The sequence below is a fragment of the Lactuca sativa genome, chromosome 8 (assembly GCF_002870075.4).
Source record: "Lactuca sativa cultivar Salinas chromosome 8, Lsat_Salinas_v11, whole genome shotgun sequence".
NCBI classification, from domain to species: domain Eukaryota; kingdom Viridiplantae; phylum Streptophyta; class Magnoliopsida; order Asterales; family Asteraceae; genus Lactuca; species Lactuca sativa.
In genome coordinates this window covers 137390338-137397037 of record NC_056630.2, presented here as the reverse complement: position 1 = coordinate 137397037, position 6700 = coordinate 137390338, and the positions used below count along the sequence as shown (strand labels likewise).

The 6700-nt window shown below is 24.9% G+C and overlaps 1 pseudogene; it reads left to right on the top strand.

Annotated features, from left to right (window-relative positions):
* The first annotated feature begins 4390 nt into the window (after nt 1-4390).
* Nucleotides 4391-5841, top strand: LOC128127843 (uncharacterized; annotated as a pseudogene).
* Nucleotides 5842-6700: the final 859 nt, after the last annotated feature.

Sequence of the window (6700 nt, the reverse complement as noted above, 5' to 3'; positions counted from 1 at the left end):
AATGTATGAACAAAAATATGAACTACCAATTTTAGTAACATAAAAATACAAAAACATCTATTATAACATTGTATTAAAAAAGATATATATACAACGAATAATAAAAAATATTTAAAAATGAACACTTCAACTTTTAATAACAACACTAAAACATTTATTATAACATTTATATTAACTTTTCATATTTAAATCACAAATCTCGTCAAATACATTAATGTTTTTAATGAGCAAAACTTTACAACCTTATAAAAGAAAGGAAAATAAAAAGTTATTAGTGATTACTAATTAATAATCATAAGTTAAAAACTCTTGAGTTGTAACTAATAAATGTACATAAATTAGAAAACTCTTGGGTTGTAGTATGAGTTTCAAATGAATAATAAAAAATATGAACTACAACTTTTAGTAACATAAAAATATAAAAACATCTATTATAACATTTGTATTAAAAAAGATATATATATATATATATATATATATATATATATATATATATATATATATATATATATACACATATACAACGAATAATGAAAAATAAACACTACAACTTTTAATAACATAAAAACACTAAAACAGTTATTATAACATTTATATTAACTTTTCATATTTAAATCCGAAATCTCTTCAAATATATTAATATTTTTAATGAGCAAAACTTTACAACCTTATAAAAGAAAGGAAAATAAAAAGTTATTAGCGATTACTAATTAATAATCATAAGTTAAAAACTCTTGAGTTGTAACTAATAAATATACATAAATTAGAAAACTCTTGAGTTGTAGTGTGAGTTTCAAATGAATGCAGTACATGGAAATGTGTATTTATTATTATTATTATTATTATTATTATTATTATTATTATTATTATTATTATTATTATTATTATTATTATATTCGTCTAAATAATTGATTTTGACGCATCATTTTAATCCCTTCAGTTATTAAACACAAAGATATTTAATTTTAAATTTATAACATACATAGGTGCATATATATGTTAAACAAATCACATATAATATATATTTTTGTAAATGTCATATGTAATTCTTGTCGTAGTAATATGGATAAATTAATTTCATATGAATAACATATCATGATAAGTCATCATAATTACATAACAAATGTTAAAAATTATGTTGTCTTTTAAATATTGTCTTGTAAATATGTTGTGTAGGATAACCCAACAAAAAATAATAGAAAATAAACATAATCAAAACAGAAAAACTACAGTCAAATAAATAAGAACATTGGGTGGTTGAATATATAAATAAAATGTTACATAAATATACATTTAAATCAAAAGAAAAAACTAACATTCCTCTACTTTGCTCAAACAAAAAAAAAACCTATATCCGTTTTCTGAATATTCTTTCTTTATTGAACACCATTCAACCATAGAAACTTGATGATAATTCTTCACTAACCTGCAATCAAAATATTTTTCTTGAAATATAAGAATGAGAAAGATATTCCAAGCAAAACATTGATGTTTGGAGAGTCACATTCAAGATTGAGTAATACATACAAATCATATATAACGGTCAAATGAGACATCGAATATAAAGAAAGAATAGAAAAAGCTTCATTTGTTTTGCTTGAAAGAAAATATCATATTACAATTACCATCGATGCGACATAACCCATTTCTTCAAATCGTCATATTTGGATCGTGAATGCTTCAACTATATGAAAACTTTTGAATCATAATATCTTCAACCAAATGACAACTTTTTGTAAGAAAAATGTACTAATACAACCACATATATAATGAAGGTGAAAGGGTGTGGGGGTTTGAAATGCATGAGGTGTTGAACTTATAGAGTGTGTGATTTTCTTGGAATGAGATTATGTGTGATTAATTACTTTGAAGGTGAAAGGATGTGGGGGTTTCAAATGCATGTGGTGTTGGTAAATTTTTATGGGGGTTTCAAATGCATGAGATTCAAGAAAAAATGTTAGATTTATAAGTATGTATGATAATGATGATAATGTATTATGTATTGAAGCATTGCATACATAAGGTATTTTGTATTGAATACTAAATCAACCCATAAACTAATATTTTGAAATAATACACATTACCACCAGTGGCGGAGCCAGGAATTTTGATATGGGGGTACAAACATTATCAATATATATTCTATGTAGTTATCATATCCCGGACATTAAAAAACATGGTACAATATCTTAAGCTGGGGGTACAATAACATAGATCATGTTTGCAAATAAATTTTTTTATATACATAAAACAATTTTTTGGGGATGCTGTAGTACCCCCAACGCCCCATCTAGCTCCGCCACTGATTACCACAAAACATACTAGTGAGAATAAAATCTCCGTCGACCACGAATAAAACTTCTACATAGTAATTTACTAATTTTAGATAAATGTAATAAACATGTAATGTTAGTCATATCAACATTCAGTGCATAATATATACATACTGATATTTGTATTGAATTCTTACATAGTGTATTCATTATTGAATACATGTGGCTAATCACAAATACTGAACACATAAAAAAACAAACAACATAATGTATTCAATATTGAATACACATGACTAATCATAGAATATTCGACACATAAAAAAAACAACACCACCACATTACCAAAAACATATAAAATATTAAACTCATATTAAATGATCATATAACAGATACAAAATGCATAATAAATTTTTTTATACAATAATGTATTCTGTATTGAAGCATTGCATACATAAGGTATTCTGTATTGAATACTAAATCAAACCTTAAACTAATTTATGAAATAATACACATTACCACAAAACATACTAGTGAAAATAAAATCTCAACACACCACAAATAAAACTTATGCATAGTAATTTATTAATTTTAGAAAAATGTAATAAACACATAATTTTTAGTCATAGCAACATTCAGTGCAGAATATATACGTACTGATATATATTATGCATTGATTCATATCATTATATATTTGTAAAGGTTGTATTTTTTCTTGAACCACATTCATTTGAAACTCCCATGCATTTTTTCCTTTCACCACATTCATTTGAAACTCCCATGACTTTTCAATTTCTTTTTAATAATTATTATAAGTTGGTTAATAAGGTTAAATAAATATCAAACCTAAAGTGTAATCATATATAAAATAAATTTCAATATTAAAAAAATATATTTTCTTCTACTTATAAAGTTTGTTTTTAACTTTTAACATATTATACTTAATTTATTAGGTCTTATATGTTGTATGCAAACCATTATCATTTTAAAGCTACAACTTTTGATCAATTTGTATAAAAAACATAAATTGTTAATTTAAATATAACCTTACAGGATCAACTTAAATATAAAACTTAGTCAAAGAATATTTTGTAAATAGTTAAAAATGATAAATCTTAATGTCTTTCTAATAATGATTATGAATTGGTTAATAAGGATAAATAAGTATCAAATCTAAAATGTAATAAAAAATAAACTAAATTTCAATATTAAAATAATATTTTTTCTTCTACGTATAAAGTTATGTCTTTAACTTTTAACATATTATACTTAATTTATTAGATTTAATATGTTGTTATATGTAAACCATTATCAGTTTAAAGCTACAACTTTTGAACTGTATAGACAAAATACTTAAATAGTTAATTTAAATATAACATTACAAGGTCAATTTCAATATAAATTTCAGTTACACTTAAAAAAAAACCCAAAGAATATTTTGTGAATAGTGAAAAGTGATAAGTTATAGTGCTAAATGCAAAACTAAATTGTAATATCAATTCACTAAAATATTTCATAAAGATATTTTTATAACCGTTAAAAGTTTTGAAATAAGTAGCTTAAAATAGTTTATAATAACAATAGTTAAAAATAACTCTATATAAATGATTTTATTGTTACCTTTAAAAATCAAAAAAAAAATGTTGATGCTTTAAATAATCACACTGATAGAAATTAAAACGTTAAGCAAATAAATTTTAAAAGTAAATTAACAATAACAACAAATATAAATAATATTAAACCATATATTATATTTAATTTTATTCATAAGTAACCTCCAGGTAGAGGTCATTCAAAAGATTGAGATTATGCAGTTTTAATAGATGTATATATTATCATATAATTCAAAACTATATTATGACCCGCGTTAAAAGCGGGGAAGGCATAAATAAAATGCAAATTTATATAGATATTACAAAATAATTATAAAAAAGTAGGGTTATTGGTATTATTGAAATGTGTAGAAATTACACTAAAATAGGTAAATATATATAGCGTTAAATGACCTCTTTATAGACAACATTTTCTGTTTTATTAGTTCAATGACCTTATTTGTCACATATAAGTACCTTTAAACATTTTTTACTTGTGACACGGAAAACAACTATATATAGCCAACCATGCATGAAAATGGGTCTACACAAGTATAATCCAACATTTAACAATGTACTTTCAAAATACATTGTTATTTTATGGCCATATTGCGAAATATAACTGTTTATTTCAAAAAATAGCAACTTATTTATGTTCCTTCAAAATGAACCACATAAAATCCCCCACAATATTAAATATAAAGAAACTATAACCAATAAATTTGCAACGAAGCTAATCATCTCCCTCCACTTCATCTCTAATATCAGATCTTTTTTTGCTTAATCTAAGTTATTGTCACTATCATCGACAATGTTAAGATTCATTGATGAATTCTTTTTTATTTTTGGGATAATATGACAGAATTCATTTATCACGTCCATCATTTATGTTTATATCTTCGTTTTGTTTGTTGATTTTGATATGCCTTCTTCGATTTACCACTATCTTTTTTTTCAGGCTCCTTTGTTTATGAAATAATTTTTTTGTGAAATTCTTTCTATGGTTTTGAGTATGTGCAGGTATGTTGATTTTTTTTGAAGTAAAGAAAGTAGGGTTTTTGTTCGATGTTGGTTCCTAGGTTTGGTTTTATTTTTTTGTGATTTCTCATAATCCATTTCGTTTTATTTTCCATCTTTATCTACAATCTTTATGTATAGAACACTTTATCCATATTGTCATTCACTATAGAGTTTAATGAAGGAAAAAAGAAACACCCATTTAGTTTTATTTACTTTGCAAAATTATCGAGCCTCCATGCAAAGCTTACAACATAATGAAAAAAACAAAAAACCCTTATGAGGTAAATGCCAATTACGATTCTACCCCTTTTCCTTTTGTAACAATTATCTCACTTCAAAACATCTACTTTTGTGTTTCAGCATATTATTGATAGCATGAAAGATCCAAGCATTGTTGCATTTTGGTTAATCACAATGCCTCAAATTATGGGAGGATTTAAATATGGTGATGAGGTCAAACATAAAATATGGTGGTAGTACAAGGTTCTTCTATTTCTTATTTATTTATTTACTTATTTTTTAATTCAACTTTATTACGAAATTAAATAGCTTCTTTTGTTGATATTAGTGTTTCTTATTTAGAAAAATATGCGATATGATCAACTTCGTGATGCTATAGCAATGAGAAAACTTGGATGGGCAGGAAGTGAGATAAATTTATAATTTATTAACTTCAATGAGAATTTAATTAATTACATTTTGTTATTGAATTTGAAACACAATAGAGATTATATCAATGGATCCTGAACGTGCAAGAAATGATCCAGTGGTAGTAAAGAACATTCCTTACTATAAAGCAAAGAGCAAATTAGGGGCAGAAGTGATGAAGCTCAATCTACTACCATGACCTCAAAACGGGGGGGGGGGGGGGATCAGTATAAACAAAACTTTTTTCATTTTTTAGTGATTTACATATTTGGTCCCTGTGTTTAGTTGATTTTTTTGATTCTGGTCCCTAAAAGAATCAGGTTGTAGTTTTTGGACCTTGTTTCATTGTTTCATAAAACTTTTATGATTGCCTAAGTTAACAACCTAGCTATTAGTTTTTTTTATTCTTATTTTGTTACTACCGGAGACATAAAAAAACTTTCTAATGAGGGCGTTCATGTCTTTTGTACAACCCGTCTGTTATATTATGTCATGTAATCTCTTGTCTTGTCTATTGATTTTTACAAAGGTATACACATACATGTAACATCGTAATTTCATTATATATAACATCCAATTTTAACATTGAGTTTACTGTTTTCGAAAATATGATCATAGTTACCGATTAAAAAGATGGAACCAAGAACCGAACACAACATCAATTTTTTTTTTCAAAAACAACATTATACATCCAAATTATAAGTATTCAACAAAGAACCATACGAATGAGTAAAAACATATAATTTCGAAAACAATATCAAACTTACAGATTAAAATGATTTAAGGAAGAAATACATACATTTATTCGACTAATCAGACTGATGGGAAGGTTGAAGTTTTTTTGCATTTGTTTTCTACGTGGGAATTATGACATAATGTTTGTGTAAATCGATTATTAAAAAGGTTTGAAATATATATACAAGTCAATATGATGAAAATTAGCAGGTAATCAATTGAAATCTCATTTAAACTTAAAATAGAAGATATCATGCTTGAAAAGTGTATTGGTTCATAAAAATATCCGAAACTTTTGAAATTTGAAATTAATAGTTTCCAAGATTTCAACATATAATGTATTTGGAAAGCAATTTTGAATGGAAATAGAGCCTAAATTTAAGGTTTACATTAACAAGGAACCAATTTTGTACTTGTAAGTTTGGAAAGAATTCA